This window comes from Cervus canadensis, chromosome 9 (genome assembly GCF_019320065.1).
Source record: "Cervus canadensis isolate Bull #8, Minnesota chromosome 9, ASM1932006v1, whole genome shotgun sequence".
NCBI classification, from domain to species: Eukaryota; Metazoa; Chordata; class Mammalia; order Artiodactyla; family Cervidae; genus Cervus; species Cervus canadensis.
Window position 1 is genome coordinate 17,294,526 of NC_057394.1, and position 21,458 is coordinate 17,315,983.

Genomic DNA, 21,458 nt, shown 5'->3' on the forward strand with positions numbered 1-21,458 from the left:
GGACACTTTCGAGTGAAAGGAAAGCAATAACCAGAAAGATGCCAGAAGAATACACTGCTATCATCCTTGACAAAATGGGCTACGGTCACCTTAGTTACTTGCCTTCATGTCTCAACCTCTGAATCTTAGCTTCTTCATCTGGAAAATGAATATAATTCCTGCCCTTGAACCATCACTTTGGTTGGGATGATGGGTGGACTAAGAGCACCCAAAGTCACAGGGTGGAATCATTGACCTTGGTGATTCTTAAACACTGAGAGAGGAAAGCAGGATAGGCATGGATAAAGGTAGGTTGGCCACCTGACCTGAATAGCTGACTCATTAGAAAAGACCCTGATGCTGGACTGAAGGCAGGAGGAGAAGAGGACGACAGATGAGGAGATGGTTGGATGGCATAACCAAATCAGTGGACATGAGTTTGAGCAAACTCCAGGAAATGGTGAAGAACAGGGAAGCCTGTAGTTCTTCAGTCCATGGGGTCACAAAGAGTTGGACACAACTGAGCAACTGAACAACAACAACAACAAAGGTAGATTGGAGACTGTAGAAGGTGTATTTAGAAGGTCCTCATCCAATGGCCTAAACTGTTCTTCCTTCACATGTAGTTAAAATGACACAAGCACAGAGGGAGGAGTTCAAGCTCTGGAAGAACCAAGATTAAGACTTTGATACACTTAGAATGTTTTACAGAAAGCTTTCATTGGACAGTTCTAACTAAAATCACTCTTTCACTCAGCAACCATGCTCATAAACCAACTCAGAATTATCTACCCCAATAGGTAGAAGCTTCGGGTATTCCAAAACACAGCTTGATCTAAAAGCTAATCATATTTAATTTTGGAGGATGCTACACGAAAAACTTTTTTAAAATTAAATTTTGCAGACTAGACAAAAAAGAGAAAGTCTCTGTGAAACAGATTTTATATCTTAGTTTCCACCTATTGAGGTAGATAATTATGAACATGGTTGCTTATCTCAGTTAAATCAGAATCTTGGGGAAGGGGAGGCAGGAGTCAACACTTTTTAAGACCCCACAGGTGATTCCACCCTGCAGCCAAGTGAGAACCACTCTTGGATGCCAAAGATCTCATTTCTTCATAAGCTGCAGCAGCTTTAATTGCTAGAGGCCTCCTCCAAGAAGCCTTCCTAACTAATTACATATTTTTCTCTTCCATCTGTCCATAGGTCTATCTGTAGCTGGGGTCAGCACTTTTCATATTTGATCATGCCTACAGGTCACCTGCTGCTGCTAAATCGCTTCAGTCATGTCTGACTCTGTGCGACCCCATAGATGGCAGCCCACCAGGCTCCCCCATCCCTGGGATTCTCCAGGCAAGAACACTGGAGTAGGTTGCCATTTCATTCTCTACTGTGTGAAAGTGAAAAGTGAAAGTGAAGTCCCTCAGTCATGTCCGACTCATAGTGACCCCATGGACTGCAGCCTACCAGGCTCTTCCTTCCAGGGATTTTCTAGGCAAGACTGCTGGAGTGGCTTGCCATTGCCTTTTCTGCAGGTCACCTGGGGACACTGTTAACCTGCAGATTCAGACTCAGGAGGTCCATGTGGGCGGAGGGTCCACATCACTAGGATGCTCCTAGGTGCTGCCTGCTGCTGGTGGGGGTCCCACATGGAGGGTCTATAGGAAAGGCTCATCTGTCTGCACAGGCGCCTTTGAGATTGTTCTGGGGCTGTTCAGGCTCCTTTTCTGCCTTTCCTGCACAAAGCAGAGAGTGGCTGGTCTCCAGCTCTTTCCTGTCCTCCAGCTCTTTCCTGTCCTGGCTCTCATCCCACTCAGTCCCCACCACACTGCCCACGGTGTGGACACAGACCTGTACACGTGGAAAGCTCCCCAATGACTGTTGAATGAGTAAATGAACAAATGTGGTGAGAACCTCTGTGGTATTGTTAACATACATGAAGGTCTCAAGAATGTCAGGAGGAGAAACTCAATGTCCAGGGATACCTGGGTTCTAAGCACCGTGGTTTGTGCAGTCAGGCTCCACACTGGTTGTGGTGCCCAAGACCAAAGATTAAAACATTTTATTGAAAACAAACAAACCAAAAACCTCACTCAGACCGAATTCATAGATACAAAGGACAGATTGGTGGTTCCCAGAGGCAAGGGGTGGATGGTGGGTGAAACTGAAGGTGGTGAAAAGGTACAACTTCCTGTTAATAAGGTCTGAGGCCAAGAGAAGCCCTTGGACTTCCCCTCACATCCATTCAGGGCTCCCCAGAGTTCAGTCTCAGAGCTGAAATCTTTCTCAAGCTAACTTCCCAGTTGTTTAAAAGCGTATCTCTTGATATTTGAGTGGCTTCACTCAGAAGGACAAAGCAGGAGGGTAAGGGTAGAAAAGGCAAGAGGGTCTGAGGTGTTGATTGGTTTCTTCTCTCGGCTTTTAAATTAGGGTGTGGGCATGTAAAAGGCAGCAAAGGCAAACATCACAGCATTTTCATCAAAACCAGGTCCCTTAACAACTGTGAGAGGGAGGAAAAGTTATCTTTGTCAGCGTGACCTTTATGTGGCAGCGCCTCCCACTTACTTTGGTAAGTTCCTACCGCTCTTCAAAATAAATTTTAATTTCTGACTCCAGTTCTTGGGTGGAAAATTTTCTCATTAGGTGATCAAATAATAATGATAAAAGAGAAGGAGTGGTATCAAGATAAGATTGAATCTTTTTATCCAGTGTTTCAAAGGGAAGAAATGAATCATTCCAGAAACTGCTGTCATGTAAAAAGTGCAGTATTAAACTGATGGCTTGTAATGATTTAGAAAAGGAAGCAGTGATCAATGGAATGACCTCTCAGATTGTTAAGAAATGTAATGCCAAATTAAATGCATATGCTTAAAATGACTGTTGGAGCAGAAGAAACTCTAGTGAAATGCTAATATTAACATTTTAGCAGGTATCTGACAAAGTTTCTCAAGATGCTCTTGAGACAGTACTGAACGTGAGCATATATATGCACACATATACACACACACACATATATATTAATGTTAAGGTGATTATTAAATGGAAATGGTACTGTGTTTATCTTTCTCAAGTCTTTATCTCTCAGAGATGTGTACTGGAGTATCTATGGGTGAAATTATATGTATTTACAAGTCGTGTTAAAATACCGGAAGCACCCCAGCTTAATGAACCAAGATGTACAACATGCTAATAATTGTGCAGATCACCCCACCAAGGAATTATTTAGTCCAAGATGTCATTAGGGCACAGTTGAGAAAGCCTGCTTCCAGTCCCCCTGCAGTACCTTAAATACATAACCATGCTTAAAACTAGTCTCCAAGTCTCAAGTCTAAATCATTCTGTTGAACAAGGGCCTATGGTATAACACAGGGAACTCTGCCCAATATTATGTGGCAGCCTGGATGGGAGAGGAATTCGGGGGGAGAATGGATACCTGTATATGTACGGTTAAGTCCCTTTGCCATGCACCTCAACTATCACAACATTGTTGATTGGCTATACTCAAATATAGAATAAAAAGTAAAATAAATAAATCACTCAGTTGAGTGACAGTGGTGTTTCTTGGGGCTCCAGTCAGAAGGGTGTGCGTAACTGAAGGAGAAAATGCTCAGTGTTGTTGGCTTCTGGCTCTAGTGTGAGCCTGGTTCTCCCAGACAATGGATTTACTTCAAGAATCCCACTTGGAGAGGTTAAGTCTTTGACCTGATAGAATGAGAAGGCCTACAAACCTCACCTGGCTTCTATAAGAGGGGTGGGGAGAGGGGGAGGGACAATGAATTTCCCAGGCTAAACATCATTTTTCAAAGTAGTGATGCAGATCACACTAGTATTTAAGAATCAATTAGTTTCCTTGGCTAGTCCAGTGTTTCTCCCTTATCTAGGTCTCTAGGAGAATCATACTCCATTATTGGGCAGAAGAGGGTTTGATTTCTTCCTGTTCTGTTACTTAGACTCCCGAGTCAGACTCCAGCAAGGGTCCTTCTTCCAGGTGTCCCTTGCACCCGTAGAAGGAGAAATTTGGTTCAGAACAAGAGGGGAGCTTTATTCCCATTAAAGCATGAGAGGTAGGAGCTTGTGGTCTAGAGCACATGCTCTCCCTGACACCAGCAGGGCAGTTTTATATGATTTATATGATATAAATATAAATTGATATGATTTACATGACAGCAGGGCTGTCATCTGGGAGGGGGCAAGGTTCTCATGGGAGGGCTTAGCTGTGCTGCTTAAAGCTCCAGATCACAGTACTGGGTGCAATGTCTCTGCACATGGCTCTCTGAGCTGAGGTGTGGCCATTTTGCACCAGGGACTCTGGTCTGAAGGGCTGGGTGCCAGGCCTCTGCACAACATGCTTTGTGAGTAAGTGAAACTCAACTCAGCAAAATAAAAAAAAAAAAGGTTAGACTTTATGAACAGATTTCATGTTTCCTCCCCAGGAACTGTTGATGGGCTTTGTGGGTGACACGTCCCTTCCCTGACCCTATCCTGCTCCTCATCCTGAGGACGCTGAGGGCATAGGCCTGGCTCCTGGAAATGCTTCCTGCTGAGTGTGGGGTCGTCAGGCCCTGGGGAGGAGCGGTAATTCTGCTGCTGCCTGTGGACATGTCTGGTGCTCTCGGGCCTCAGCCCTACTGCTCTGTCTCTGAGGCACTGCTGTCTGTTTTTCTAGATTCTGAGGGTCATGAAGGGGCCCAGGAAAGGCACAAACCCAGGGGCACTCTGGTGGCCCCATCACCCCGGCCTCAGATTTTTTCCTGGATCAGGCGGCCTGGTGTATGCAGCCCAGTGACTCTCTCAGTGGTCTTCAATGAAACTACATGCATCCATGTGAAAACATCTCCACATGCCACCCGGTGCATAGATCCCTCCCCGGGTACGAACAGGTGATCTAGGGCAACTCGGTCCCCCAGGATCATCCCGGTCTGGGAGGCAGTGGGCTTGCATCACAGTTGGAAGCCCAGCCTGTTCTGGTTGGTCACTGCTGCAAGGGTGGCTGTTCTCTTTTTTGTGGTGACAGTGTTGTATTTGTTCCCCCAATCAAGGTCACTAGCTCTCCTCTGAACACAGTGATTCCCGCAGTTAGTCATTTGCTCTTTGGGTACACACTTTTGTGGGTTTTTTAGAAGAGAAACTTCAGGTCAGAGAAAGGTCCACATGAGTATTCAAGGGGATCTGTTGACCTAGGTTTCTCTCCAAAGGACAGGGCTCAAAGCCCCCTTCACTTGAGTGTGATGTCCCCACGGAGTGACCCCCTGCAACTTTGGGTCAGATGGGTGGTTGGCACCACCAAGTGGGGTCCATTCCTCTCAGGAGTGACTGGGATTGAGGGCTGCTGCTTTTTCAGGTTTTCAGAGCCACCTGGTCCTCTGGTGGGAAGGAGCGGCAGGCAAGTCAGTAGGTACAGGCATCACCTGGTTACCTCGGTTTCTCCTACAGGGAGGGCACACTTGAGTTGTCCCACTTCAAGGGAGCTAAAGGGTCCCTTCCCTTGGTTTAGGAATTGGGTCTACCAATAGCTCAAACACACTTGATTCTAACTTACCTCTTGGGGCTAACAGCATGCAGATCAGGGCAAGTGGGAGTAATGTAACATTTTCTCCTGGCATGACTTGGCTAAGGTGTCTTTTAAGCTGTGATTGGATCTCTCTACTTTCCCTCATGATTGGGTCTCCAGGCTTAGTGAAAAGTCCATTTTATGTCCAGGGCACATGTTAGCCCCTTTGTCACTTGAGATGCTAATGCTATGCCATTATCACTTTATAAGGATCCTAGGAGCCCAAACCTGAGACTTTTGTCTCTTTAACTACTTCGTTTGCCATTTTAGTTCTAGTGGGGAGCCTTTCTTTCCACCTTGAAAACATGTCCACTAGTACCTAGAGATACTTGAAGTTTCCCTGTGCTGTTGGCATGACAGTAAGGTCAATCTGCCAATCTTCTCCCTGATAAATCCCTCTGGTCGGAATGGGTTTTATGTGGAGGACTCAGGGGGTCTGGTGTTGGGGGTGCTCACTGTGTAGATGGTACATGTCTCTACTATCGGACTGGCTATAATTTTCATGCCACAAGTTATCATGAGCTCAACCAACCAATTATACAGAGCTTCCCTCCTGGAGTGAGTTCCTACAAGTCTGCCTAATGGCTTGACAAACTACAGTTTGGAGAAAGAACTATTGCTCATGTTCATTAACTAGCCTCCCATGGTCTCCTTGGAGTAGGAAATGGCAACCCACTGCAGTATTCTTGCCTGTAGAATTCCAAGGACAGAGGAGCCTGATAAGCTGCTGTCTATGGAATCACAAAGAGTTACAACTACTGTCCATGGTGTTGCCCAGTTACAATTGGAAACTGAACATACATGCACCCACGCATGGCCTCCCTAGGTCTCTGTTACCAGACTGACTTAGGGTCAGCTTTTCCTCTCATGTTGGACTTCCCTGATAGCTCAGTTGGTAAAGAATCTGCCTAATACAGGAGACCCTGGTTTGATTCCTGGGTCAGGAAGATCCGCTGGAGAAGGGATAGGCTACCCACTCCAATATTCTTGGGCTTCCCTTGCGGCTCAGCTGGTAAAGAATCCACCTGCAATGCAGGAGACCTGGGTTCGATCCAGGGGAAGTTCGGTCCAGGGGAAGATCCCCTGGAGAAGGGAAAGACCACCCACTCCAGTATTCTGGCTACTGGCCTAGAGAATCCCATGGACTATATAGCCCATGGGGTTGCAAAGAGTCGAACATGACGGAGTGACTTTCACTTCACTTCACTTCACCCTCTCATGTTAGTAAATTTACTGATACCGGGTTGTGGTGAAGAAAAATGCAGCATTTATTGTAGGCATCAAATGAGTACAAGCAGCTAATGCTCAGAAGCCTGGAACTCCCCAGTGACTTTCAGTGAGGGAAGATGAGGGACAGAGTCGCAGGGTATGTGATCATATCGTTGTACAATTCTCTGGTTGATGGTGAGGTAACAGGGGGTGTCACAGGGGTTAACATTAATTCTCAGTCCCCAGCTGGCCTGTGTGCCATGTGCTCATGGTCATCATGTAGTTAATTTCTTCCATCTGGTGGGGGTTTAGTATCTGCAAAACAGCCCAGGAGTGTGCATCCGACAGTTATCTGTGTTCTTCAGGAAGGAACTAACGATTCTGTGATTGCTATGACTGGTCTGCTGCTTAATTTTGTTGTTGTTGTTGCTACATGTTCACATTATTTCAAACATTAATTCTTGAGCCAGCTTTTTGCAACTCAAGGGAGGCCTAGGGAACTAAAGCTTTTGTACAAAAGAGAGACATAGAACATGGAAGGTGGTTGGGATTTTATCACAGAAGGCCCCATAGAGTCCTGCTCAGTCACATATTGAAGCCTCAGTTCTAGGCTTTGTTTGATTCTTTGTTTAAATAGCGTGGGGAATAATTGGATGGATCTGACCTCTTTGATTTGAGGGGTAATTGCAAGTTACTGGTTCTGGGCCGCCATTTCAACAGGTGTTTCTGCTTTGCTGTTTCCCTTTATCATTAATATTTCCATATTTCCTTTTTGATGACCCCTACACTGAAGCACTGCCACTTTTTCCAGAAGCTGAGCTGCTTCTGAGTCTCAGGATGTTTAAGCCACGTTTTACCAGCTTATTCTCTGCAGTAAGCATGGTCCTTTTGTTATAGCAGGCAGGTAACTAGGTGTGTGTATGTGTGTGCTCAGTTATGTCAGACTCTTTGCAACCCCATGGACTACTGTAGGCTGCCAGGCTTCTCTGTCTATGGGATTTTCCCAGCAAGAGTACTGGAGTGGGTTGCATTTCCTTCTCCAGCGTATCTTCCTGACCCAGGGATTGAACCTCTGTCTCTTGGCATCTCCTGCATTGGCAGGCAGATTCCTTACCATTGTGCCACCTGGGAAGCCTCAAGGAATGAACAGAGACATGGGAACAGGGTCCAGGCGGCAGGAAATCACACATCTTCTAAACAGCAGAGGTCCATGGGCCAACAAAGAAATGCAGAAACCTCTAGACTGACAGAAAACTTCCTGGAAGCAGACAAAGAAAGGTGGGGAAAGGCAGGAATCTCCTGCACTGCAATGTAACCTGGTGATCATTGTGCTCTCATTACAATAAAATTAGCCTTGCAGAAGTAGTTATCCTGCATGATGCCATGACACTTCTCAGCTAAGCCAAACAAGGACAATGAAACTTCCTCCTCTTGGAAAGATGGAGATGGGGTGAAAATCAGGGAATATGACCCCAAACCCTCTCTTCCCAGTGACTATTCTACCCATTCATTTGTATGTCCCTCATAACCAGCTTGGGGCTTCCCAGGTTGCTCAGAAGGTAGAGAATCTGCTTGCAATGTGGGAAACCCAGGTTCGATCCCTGGGTTGGGAAGATCCCCTGGAGAAGGGAATGGTTACCTACTCCCTACTCTAGTATTCTTGCCTGGAGTATCCCATGGACAGAGGAGCCTGGTGAGCTACAGTCCCTGGGATTACAAAGAGTTGGACATAACTGAGTGATCTTGGCATAAACAGGTTGCCAAAGAACCCGGGACAGCAGCTCCTCACCTGTGTGCCTGCTCTTCCTCTGGGTGGGTATTCTTGCTTAAATAAATTCTGTAGGAATTACAGGTAGGGTGTAGGAATTAGGGGCCACTGGATGTGTGTCCTTGGCTTTGTTGACTGCCCTGAGGTCCTGGACCATTTGGGTTTCTCTCTCTCTCTTTAAGATACTGCATTTACTAAGTCACCAAAAACCCATCTTACCAGCCTCTCAGAAGCATGGTCTCAGTTTCTCCTTCTAGAGACACTCTTCACTTCTGTGACTGCTCATTCTCTTCCACCTCAGCATCCTTGGGTGAGTCTTTACCTGCAAATGTTGGAGGTCTTCAGGGCTCAGTCTGACTTCTCTCACTCTTGATGTTACCTCCTCTTTTTCATTTCCATAAGTCTTATTTCTTTAACAAAAATTCTTATATAAGTAGACAAATATCAGTATTTTATATATAATCTGCTTGGGATTGTACATACTGCTAAAAAGTAAAAATTGGTATTTTTATAAATCTTGAAATATTTCATATTAAAGAAAATAGAAGTTTACTATAACCATCTAGGGACACTATAAAACCATTAGCAAACCAGAGCATCTGATAACATTCACTTCTCCAGCTGTCATTCTCTGGACAGTTTCAGTCTCACAGAAGACAACTGAGACCAAGAGGCATCTAGGTCTTCATTTGTCAATGAAGTTGACAAAATTATATGTCCAAAGTCATCATTGTTATTCCTAGTGGAGACCCTCAGATGCTTACTTTAAAGCCTTTTAAATCTTATTTTAAAAACCAGTTTAAAAGTAGTAAAAGTAAAATATTATTAGAAACATGAGAAGAAAATATATTTAAAAAACAGACATGAAAATTTAAAAGTTAAATCATAGCTATTAAAAATGTGTTAGTAAATCCATAAATCCCTATATCCATGTTTTGTTAGCCTGTAAGACTATTGAAAGTGAAAGTTGCTCAGTCTTGTCTGACTCTTTGTGACCTCCTTGGAATTCTCCAGGCCAGAATATGGAGTGGGTAGCCTTTCCTTTCTCCAGGGGATCTTCCCAACCCAGAGATTGAACCCAGGTCTCCCGCATTGCTGGCAGATTTTTAACAGCTGAGCCACAAGGGAAAATTTTGTACTAAAGGGAAGGCTATTGTACTAAATAGCACAACACTACATGCTGGTAATGATACCAAATAATATTTGTCATTATGATTTGCAAACTCTAAGAATGGAGGGACATCAGCAACACATTTTAGGAAAATGCCCATCAAAAAAGTTGATATTTTTTGTTTTAATATTGAAACATAATGGACTTCATTTCTGTTGTCCACATTATAATAAAAGCCTTAATGAGAAGGTGTGACTCTAAGGATGGGAATTGCACACTCAATATATGCTGTAAGCTCTGTGAGGGCAGGAAACATATATTTCATTTAGATTCAGTTTACTACTTTTATACCTGCAGCTTCCCTGAGAGTGCAATTGAAAGTAGACCATCAAAGAGGAATGAAGGGAAGTCTCTTCTCAGAAAACAAATTAAAAAAATGCCTGAAGTTCTTCATGTTCAGGAACAGTGCTTCAGTTTTAACTCTGAATATCATATAACCTACCTATGAATGTTCAAAACAGAGATTAAATGTGAAAAATATGCAATGCAAGTTAATTTTATAAATGTATTTCTTAAATTCTGCTTCTCTTAGTTAAGCAGAAGTCATTTAATAAACATAAAAATATTTTATTGAAGAAAAACTGGATTCACTTGATGGTGATTTGCAGGGGATGAAAAAAATGTTATGGTGATAATGCTGGTAGTGTTTTATAAATTACTTTTAAATATTGACAACAGAAAGGTGGCCTTCTAATTTTCTTGATTGAGTTGAAGAAAGCTATATCTGTATCTAATAATGTGTAAGCCTGTGAAATTCTCTATGATATCAATGGGATATATTAGTACTATAGAATCTCAGTCCATAACTTAAAAAAAAAAAAAAAAAACCCTCTCTATTTCTTCTATTATAACATTTCACCATTTGGATATATAATCTTCATCAATATCTTATCAGTATTTCATTGACTTTTTTTCTCTTTTAGGGGAGTGTAATTGCAGAGGTTTCTCATATACCCCCTGCCCTCACACTCCAGAGCCTCCCAGGACCAACATCCCTTCCTTCGCTACAACTGATGGATCTAGACTAGCACATCATAGTCACCCACAGTCCATAGTTTACATTAGGATTCACTCCTGGTGTGCATTCTATGAGTTTAGACAAGTGTATGACATTTCTATTATCATGTATCGTACAGAGTATTTCCATCCAGGGGTTTTGGTTTATCTTGCGTATGGCCCCAATGTGCTTGACAAGCATAGAGCTCCCAAAACAGTGAGCTGCCTTAATTCTGGAGGAATGTCAGAGGATAGGAACTGAACGTGACATCTGCCCCAGCAGGTCACACTGTCCAAGGAGGGATCCTGCTAGACTCAGGAGCCCTGGAGACCTGATGCCAAGATTCTCATTTATATCACTTGTCCTGTTTACTTATCTTGTCCCTGGCTTCTGGATCAGTCTTGCCACACAGTAGGTGTTTAATTTACAAGCTGTTGAGTTTCCTTTGGGTACCTGTTTTATTCTTTTAGGCATGTGTGGGCTTGCTAAGTCACTTCAGTCATGTCTGACTCTGTGACCCTACGAATGTAGCCCGCCAGTCTCCTCTGTCCATGGGATTCTCCAGGCAAGAATACTGGAATGGGTTGCCATTTCCTCCTCCAGGGGATCTGCTCGACCCAGGGATCAAACCTGCTTCTCTGTCTCCTGCATTGGCAGGTGGGTTGCTTTACACCAGCGCCACCTGGGAAGCTCTTTTATTCTTTCAGGCCGCTCCATGTAAATGGGGCACATAGCTACCAGCAGTCATGGGTCATGTCCTTATAACTCCCTCACTAGAAAGGAAAGTGAGGTTATACCCTTTCTAACTCCAGGAAAAACAAAACAAGCAAAAACAAAAAGGAACAACAAAAATATCCTCAAGGAATAAAGCCAGTTGGCCTGGCATGGGCCATGAGGTTATCTATGGGCCAAACCCTTTGGACAGGCATAGCATATTATTATTGATGAGATTTGAATGAGATGAGATTCCTGAGGTTATAGAGGTGGATATATTATGGGAAGGTAGAGTGACAATGAAATTTTCACATTTGAACTATGGGTATTCAGTGGAGTGTATTTAAATTGTGAATCCCATTTGTCCTCTTTGTCTTGATAAAAAATGTTTGACAACCAGTACTGTCTCAGCTAACCATTTTACTGCTGGTCTTATACCTGCTGCAGTTTTTCTTTTTCATCTTTTCAAAAAATAAATTACAAAAAGAAGAGATATCTCAAAAGTAATAAGCTTCTTTAGTTACATCTCAAATTCTCTTTACTTAGTATCTCTCATTTTAAGCTTCTATAGAACAAGCAAAATATGAATAAGTGCATGATCTATCCCTCAGTCATATGCGACTCTGTGTGGCTCCTTGAACTGTAGCCCACCAGGCTCCTCTGTCCATGGGATTCCCCAGGCAAGAATATTGGAGTGGGCCTGCTGCAGATTTAATACTTGATGCTTTGACTATTTGACAGAGACACTATAGATCATTTAATAATTTATAGTTCGCACAGTTATAAATTTTCATCATATGTCCCTGAGGTTTGTCTGGAAATGAATCATCAAGTCCAACAAGATTGAATCTCTCCTTAGATTCTGTCTCATTGTCTTCACTAGAGTCAATGGCTGGCTGCATTAACTCAGCACGATATATTCAGTGTTCATCCATGTTGCAGGATGCATCAATGTATCTATCATTTTTATAAAATGCCAAATAATATTCCATAGCCTATAATACTGTGTTTTATTTATCCGCTTATCAGTTGATATACACTTGGGTCCCCCTGCCTCCAATTCATTTCTTACTTTTATAAATAGTGCCACTATGACATTTGTATGCAAGTTTTCATGTGAACATGTGCTTCATTTATCTACCTAGGAGTAGAATTGGTGGATTATGTGGTAACTTTGTGGCTGTGCCACTTTACATTCCCACTAGCAATGTATGAGAGTTCCAATTTCTTGACATCCTCTCCAACACTTGTTATTGTCCTTTATAGTACTGAACATTTAAGATCAGAAAACACGTGCAGATATAGACCTTAATACATCTTCTCTGTGTTTGTAAGCTCCATGCCTGGCCTTGTGGTCATGTAGCTAGAAGGCATTCACTAAACATTTCTTCAGTGAATGGAAACCTTTTTATTTGTATGTTGCTTTAGGTTTTAGAAAGTGCATTCACAAATTATGAGACTCACAATAAACCTATAGGGTGTGGCAATTTCCCATTTTAGACCTGAAATGGGCTAGGTCAGAAAGGTTAAGTAATAAGTGAAGCCTCTAACCTCTGGTCCCCTGGCTTCACATTGAGTCTTCTCTGAACAATTCAATACTGGATTTTAACATCTCTTCTAAATATCATATTAATGTACAGAAAAGAATGCTGAGAAGTTTCAAAAGATATTAGTTAAAAGCAAAAAAGACAGCAGAAGCTGAAGGGACTGAGTGTATTTGACAGTTTGGAGATGCTAATTATGGTTCTGAGATAGTTGTGGGGACTGGAGAGAATAGTCTGGGGAAGCCTGATAAGGGGAGTCACTAGGCTTGCAGCTTCAGCAAGAGATTTAAGAGAACTGTAAATCAGGTGAAGTCTGGTTATGTAGATTGTAGATTGCATTATCTCAGAGAGAGCTAACACCAGAAAGTAGGTAATTGTTAACAAATTTCAGCTCTGTTTTCCTTTTCTGCAACAGAAAATTTTAAACATGCATGAAATATCAAAAAAGATAGTATAATAAATCCTCATAATGCCCATCGATAGAAAATGATCAACATTCTGCCATTCTTACAAGTTGACTTATAAAAAATATTTGAATACATTAAGGCTTTCTTTAATATCATTTTCCCTCCAGCTTTACTGAATTATAAATGACAATTAAAAATGTAACTATTTAAGATACAACCTAATGACTTGATACACATTTATGCTCAGTTGCTAATGGCCAATTCTTTGTGACCCCATGGACTATAGAAAATACTCACCACAGCCAAGGCAATCAATATAGCAGTCACTTCACACCTTAACCATTTTCCTTTTGTGTTTTTAATGTTGAGAACTTCCAAGATCTCTTCTCATAGAAAACTGAAATTTCACAGTACATAATTGGCGACTGGAGTCACATTTCTATATACCAGTTCTCCAGAACTTACTCATATTTTGTAACTGAAGCCAAAAGTCATTAAAAAGGGAAGTTATCAAAGAATAGCAACATGATCTTGTAATAAGCTCCACAAATTTTGATCTTTCTTCATTTAGGGTGGAAGGGAAGAAAATTGCTGAGCTGGTAAGATGGCCACACAAAAAGCTACATACTTATGGGTGGGAGCCTAACGTGTTGTTCATTCAGTCCTACAGTCACTCATTCTGTCAAACAGCACATTCTAGGCAGTTCTGATGCACACTGTCCATCCACCAGTGAGACAGTCATGCTGAACTTGAGCTTGAGTCCAAATCAGGATTCATCATTTACCGATTCAATGACCCTGGACAAGTGCAATCTTTGAGCCTCATCTTTCTCATACATAAGACAGGGATAATACCTTGTTGTTAGAGTTAAAGGTGAAGGAAGTTCCCCAGAAATATGCATGACCTGTGTTCTGTAACATATGCCACTGTTATTTGTCTAGCCCCTGAGCTCATGATGAAAGAAACCATGAGACAGTCTTTCTCCCCTCATATTTCCATTTCCCAGTCTAAGAGGGCAGCAACAAGCTCACAGAGGTTCCCTGCACAATGCAGCATGTAAGATGCCAAAAAGCTGTCCACATTAACACCCTGCATTCATCTTCCAAAATCATCTGAGTTCCTCTAATTTTCTGTTACTTTTCATTAGACCTTGCAGCTCTACACACATAATCTGTGTTAAATCCTGTTGTTCGAGGTCAAAAAAACTTGGAGTTTGGAGCAAAGAAAGGTTTATTGCAAGAGTCAAGCAAGGAGTTCATGCTCAAAAAAATCCAAACTCCCTGATGGATTTCAGGGGAGAGTTTTTATTTTTTTATTTTTTTTTTTAAATTTCCTTTAACTTTATTTTTTTATTTTTTTCTTTTTAAATTTTTTATTAGTTGGAGGCTAATTACTTCACAACATTTCAGTGGGTTTTGTCATACATTGATATGAATCAGCCATAGATTTACACGTATTCCCCATCCCGATTCCCCCTCCCACCTCCCTCTCCACCCGATTCCTCTGGGTCTTCCAGTGCACCAGGCCGAGCACTTGTCTCGTGCATCCCACCTGGGCTGGTGATCTGTTTCACCATAGATAGTATACATGCAGTTCTTTTGAAACATCCCACCCTCACCTTCTCCCACAGAGTTCAAAAGTCTGTTCTGTATTTCTGTGTCTCTTTTTCTGTTTTGCATATAGGGTTATCGTTACCATCTTTCTAAATTCCATATATATGCATTAGTATGCTGTAATGTTCTTTATCTTTCTGGCTTACTTCACTCTGTATAAGGGGCTCCAGTTTCATCCATCTCATTAGGACAGGGGAGAGTTTTTAAAGGGAAGGTGAGGGAGAAAGTGCAGTGTAGGTGATCACCTCCAGCATTTATTCTCTGATTGGTTGATGATGAGATAACAGGGTCCTGTCACGGGGCTTAACATCTTCAGTCCTCAGGCTCCAGCTGGTGTGGGAGCTCCCTGCTTGTGGTCATCATGCAGTTAACTTTTTCCATCTGGTGAGGGTTTTAGTAGCTGCAGAACAACTCAGGAATGTGCATCAGACACTGTCATCTATATGATCTAAATCCTTCTGGGAAGGACTAAAGATTTTGTGATTGCTAAATGGCTGAGCTATTGTTTAATATTTTGTTGTTGTTGTTACTACACATTCACAAATTCTTTCAATCATTAATTCTTGAGCCAGCCTTCTGTGGCTCAGAGGAGGCCTGGGAGATTAAAGCTTTTCCACAAGCAAGAGGGGCTTCCCAGGTGGTTCAGTGGTAAAGAATCCACCTGCCAATGCAAGGAGAAGCAGGATGCGGGCTAGATCCATGGTTCAGGAAGATCCCCTGGAGGAGGAAATGGCAACCCACTCTAGTATTCTTGCCTAGATAATCCCATGGACAGAGGAGTCTGGTGGGCTACAGTCCATGGGGTTGCAAAGAGTCGGACAAGACTGAGTGAGCACTGCATGCACAAACAAGAGGCAGAGGGCACGGGGTGGGGTGGGATCTATCCCAGGAAGGTCACAGGGTCCTTGCTCCATTACAGCTGGACACCCTCCTATAGCGCCCTTATTTGGTCTTGATGAGGGCAGAGTGGCCAGAGGGCGGGCTGCTATCTCCTTCTGCCAGCTTTCTCCTGGTCTTCACCACAGCTGAGGGAGCGTTTCAGATGCAGCCCGCTCCTCCCTCTCCGTTTTCTGGGTGGGGGCCTGGGCTCAGAGCGCGTCCTTTAGTAGAATTTGCAACCCCGTGCCCAAACGTAGGCGCCTCTGTCTGGTGCCTTATGTGTGCAGCTCCCCTAAGTGGCTCCATCAAGCGCGCCTGCAGCCTCGTCTCACACCCGCAGCCTCGCCTCACAACTGCTCGGCCCCCGGCAGAGTCCGCCGGGCCGCCCCGTGGTCCTGCTGCCCCCACCGCTCCCGACTCCAGGCCCCAGAGGCAGAGGTGCGGAGCGGGCGGCCCCCCGGTGCTCCACTCCCTGAAGCAGGTGGTTCTGTCTCCCTAAAAGAGGCCCGCGCTGTGTCCGAGCCTCCAGCCTCCCCGCCGGCGCCTCCAGGAGCAGCTCCATCACCAGAGCAGCGCGACCCCGGCCTGCGGCCGCCCCCGCCGACAAGACGCGGAAGCCCAACCAGCTGCAGGACGCGAACGTCTGCTCGCGCCTGTTCTTCTGGTGAGAGCCCGCCGGGGCTGTGACACCTCCGCTATCGTGGGGGCGGGTGCTTGACGCCGCCGCTGGCGCTTTGGGGGAACAAGGAGGGGGGTGGTCGGGCGAGGGAGAGCTTTCCGCTGGCGCCCTGGGCACCTGGCTTCTTGTAGCCCGTGGGGCCACGTGGCCCCCGGCGTCTGGCGAGGGGAACAGAGCCCTAGAGAGGGAACTCCTGGCGGGGCTCCCTGACTTGTAGCTCGCTGCCCCGCCGCCAAACTGCTTATGCCCTAGTAGGACGGGAAGTGGGTGAAGCAGGAGGGGCAGTGAGTGAAGCAAGAGGCAGCGAAGCTGAGAACCCAGGCTGCCCGAGGGGAGTCTCCCGCCAAGCGGGAGAGGGACTGGACCGCCGTCCCCCCCAACCCCCCCCGCCCCCCGACACACACCCAAGACCACACACCCACGCTCCATTCTTAGCCGCTTCCTCAGTACTGTTCAAGAATTCGCAGTTCTGAACTAAAGCGGCACCCTTATTTTTAAGCAAGCAGTTTATGAACAGCTTCCTTTATCCAATTAGTGCCCTGCACCGTTGTCATCTTCCAAGAACATCCCCCCTTTCCCATATTCCTTAGGTGACAGGTGAGTTCCGAGTGCACCGGGCTCCCTCGTCACGTGTCTCTGACAATGTCTCCCTCTCCCTCTCTCCGTGTACATCTCTCACTGTATTTCCTGGTTTCTATTTGTGACGTTTCATGTGTGTAGAAACACTTGTTTTTAATAAACGGGGACACTATTCTTGAACACGTTTTGCTTTTGCCTGGGACACAGAGCCAGGACTGGATTATGTATTTGACCAGCCCCTTCCTCTATTGTGAGTATCTCCACTTCCACCTTTGAGGACCAAACCCTGGGGATGTGGTCCCTGAAACCTGTGGGGTCTTGAGCAGATCTTTAGCCTTCAGAGAAGCAGTGCATGGGCTTGATGCAGGTGGTCCTGCCCAGGAGTCATTTGGTCCTGAAACCACTGAAGGGTCGGTCCCTGAACTGGGAGGAAACACCAATGGAAAACGCTGCAGAGAGCTGAAGCTCTTACCTGAAGACTTCATCTAATGGCTGGGACCTACTAACTAGGCAGGCCTGAACCTCTGGATTTTAATCACTCTTGGGTGATTATTAGGTCTTTTGTTTCTGGAACCCAAACCATTCATCTTTTCCACAAAGCCTGATTCTTCTTTTATGGGACAGCCTAGGGGATCCCCGGGGAATGGGAGCGCCTGTGCTTGTTCTGATGGTGGTGTGTTCAGTGTGTAGCTACATCTCGGCCATTTGGTGGCACTTAAGGAAAGAGGGGCTTAGAAGAAGGAATGTGGGTGTGGTTACTCTAAATAATACTGAAACAGTCAAACATCTGCTTAAGGCAGAGCAAGCCACTCTCCAGGCACCTTCTGTCTGTGGATTTTCAAAATGTGTGTGTGGAAATGGGAAGATAAAGATCTCTCACTGATTTTGGTAGACACCCATTTCCAGTTTTCCTGCTGGAAGAAGAGAAGCTATTACCTCTTATTTCACACTTGAAGTTGCTGAAGCAGAGAGGTTGAGTGAGTTGTCTACCAGCACAGAGCTAGAAAGTGAAAGAGTTGGATCCCAAACCAGGCAGTCTGGCTCCCTGTGTATGTAACTGCTGTATCAACTAGGTTCTATTTGTGTACTTGTTGGTAAATGCACAGAGAAGCCGATTCCAAACACACCTTTGGTCTTATTGGCAGGAGTCTCTCAAGGGAAGTTCTTAAAGTTTTGCTGTTGGAGATGATGCATGTGAAACATCTCTATAATCAAGCTTTAGGGCGGCTGTTCTCAGTATAACTTTCATACCTCATCCTCGTCACCTGGGAGTTTGTTAGAAATGCAAATCCCCCTGCACTCTTTCTAGATCAATTGTGTAAAGTTAGAAATTCTGGGGGTGGGGGTTAAACAAGCTCCAGGTGATTCTGATGGAAGGTTAAGACTGGCTTCTGCTTTCATCCACCCCTTCCACTGGCATTACTACTTCAATGTTAACTTTTAAAAGGGGTCCAGACTTTGTGAAGTTAGTGGTTGACCACAATTTTCAGCCTGTACATAAAGTCTGAGGTACCCTCGTGTCTGAACACCCTCCTTGTGTTCCCCACTCGCTGCCCTGGGGAGGCTGACATGAGCCCAGGCAGGAAGTGCTGCCCAGAGACAAAGTCCGCCTTGTAGAGAAAAACTGAGTTTTCATCTTCTCATTGGGTGTTTGCTTTTCTTCTTGTATTTCACCTCCTTTCTAAACTTGCAAACGATGCCAGTAACTAGCTTATTGTCTTTATACAAATGACCTCACTGGAGTTTTAGTATTTTCAAAGCACAGATGGGACTTAGGGTCAAAGAAAAGGCATGCATTATGGCTATATGTAATTACTGTGGATTTTAGAAAATAATATATGCTTTTCTACTTCTGTAATAAAATTAAAACTACAGAAGAAGAAGAAATGAATAAAAGTTTATTTCTATTAGCCATGTACACTTATTGATAATTTGGCTTTTTCTTAGAAGTAGAATAACTGGTGAAAGCTGAATTCTGTTCCATCAGGCTTGCCCCCTTAAAAACTGCTTGTGTGCTTATTTCATTGCTATTTGTGAGTACCTGAATTACATTTTTTATAGGCCTGAGGTTAAAAATATCAAACAGTTATTTATTTATTATTGTCCACGCTGGGTCATCATTGCTGCTCTTGTGCTTTTCCTTAGTTGTGTGGTGACTGGGGGCTACTGTCTAGTTGTGGTGCATGGGCTTCTCATTGAGATGGCTTCTCTTCTTATGGAGCACAGGCTCCAGGGTGAGTGGGCTTCAATAGTTTTGGCTCATGGGCTTAGTTGCTCCATGCCATGTGGAATCTTCCTGGACCAGGAATCAAACCTGTGCCCCTTGCTTTAGCAGACAGATTCTTGACTACTGGACCATCAAGGAAGTCAAATATCAGTTTTGTTAAGAATTTATTTTAGTTTTTGAGTTGTAACTTTATGTTTATTGACAATTTGTCTTTCTTTGAATTGTCTCCGTAGACATTTTTTCCCATGAGGCATTTTTATATTTGAATAATTTGCAATAGTGCATATAATACTTTTTCAAATTTTCATTTGTTCTTTAGAAGTTTTAAATTAGATATAACTATATTGAAATTTTCTTTCTGGTTTCTCCTATTGCTTTCATAATGTCTTTTTAAAATCCTCAGTTCAGTTCAGTAGTTCAGTCGTGTCTGACTCTTTGTGACCCCATGAATTGCAGCATGCCAGGCCTCCCTATCCATCACCAACTCCCGGAGTCCACTCAAACTCATGTCCATCGAGTCGGTGATGCCATCCAGCCAGCTCATCCCCTGTCGCCCCCTTCTCCTCCTGCCCCCAATCCTTCCCAGCATCAGGATCTTTTCCAATGAGTCAACTCTTTGCAGGGGGTGGCCAAAGTACTGGAGATTCAGATTCAGCATCAGTCCTTCCAATGAACACCCAGGAATGATCTCCTTTAGGATGGACTGGTTGGATCTCCTTGTAGTCCGAGGGACTTTCAAGAGTCTTCTCCAACACCACATTTCAAAAGCATCAATTTTTCAGTGCTCAGCTTTCTTCACAGTCCAACTCTCACATCCATACATGACCACTGGAAAAACCATAGCCTCGACTAGACAGACCTTTGTTGGCAATGTAATGTCTCTGCTTTTTAATATGCTGTCTAGGTTTGTCATAACATTCCTTCCAAGGAGCAAGCGTCTTTTAATTTCATGGCTGCAATCATCATCTGCAGTGATTTTGGAGTCCAAAAAAATAAAGTCTGACACTGTTTCCACTGTTTACCCATCTATTTCCCATGAAGTGATGGGACCAGATGCCATGATCTTAGTTTTCTGAGTGTTGAGCTTTAAGCCAGCTTTTTCATTCTCCTCTTTCACTTTCATCAGAGGCTCTTTAGTTCCTCTTCACTCTCTGTCATAAGGGTGGTGTCATCTGCATATCTGAGGTTATTGATATTTCTCCCAGCAATCTTGATTCCAGCTTGTGCTTCCTCCAGCCCAGTGTTTCTCACGATGTAGTCTGCATATAAGTTAAATAAACAGGGTGACAATATACAGCCTTGAGGTACTCCTTTTCCTGTTTGGAACCAGTCTATTGTTCCATGTCCAGTTCTAACTGTTGCTTCCTGACCTGCATACAGGTTTCTCAAGAGGCAGGTCAGGTGGTCTGGTATTCACATCTCTTTCAGAATTTTCCACAGTTTATTGTGATCCACACAGTCAAAGGCTTTGGCATTGTCAATAAAACAGAAATAGATGTTTTTCTGGAACTCTCTTGCTTTATCAATGATCCAGTGGATGTTGGCAATTTGATCTCTGGTTCCTCTGCCTTTTCTAAAACCAGTTTGAACATCTGGAAGTTCACGGTTCATGTATTGCTGAAGCCGGGCTTGGAGAATTTTGAGCATTACTTTACTAGTGTGTGAGATGAATGCAATTGTGTGGTAGTCTGAGCATTCTTTGGCATTGCCTTTCTTTGGGATTGGAATGAAAACCGACCTTTTTTTTTTTTTTTTCTATAATTGCATTTTTTATTTTTATTTTTTTTCAATTATTTTTATTAGTTGGAGGTTAATTACTTCACGACATTGCAGTGGGTTTTGTCATACATTGGCATGAATCAGCCATGGAGTTACATGTATCCCCCATCCCAATCCCCCCTCCCACCTGCCCCCCCCCCCGGTCCCCTGGGTCCTCCCAGTGCACCTGGCCCGAGCACCTGTCTCATGCATCCAACCTGGGCCGGTGGTCTGTTTCACCATAGATAATATACATGCTCTTCTCTCGAAACATCCCACCCTCGCCTTCTCCCACAGAGTCCAAAAGTCTGTCCTGTACATCTGTGTCTCTTTTTCTGTTTTGCATATAGGGTTATCATTACCATCTTTCTAAATTCCATAT

The 21,458-nt window shown here is 44.0% G+C and overlaps 1 protein-coding gene across 1 annotated transcript in view; it reads right to left on the reverse strand.

The window, feature by feature from the left end:
* The window catches only part of LOC122447240 (ATP-binding cassette sub-family C member 4-like), a 914,448-nt gene that overhangs the window by 423,587 nt on the left and 469,403 nt on the right, over nt 1-21,458 (reverse strand). The window lies entirely within an intron of this gene.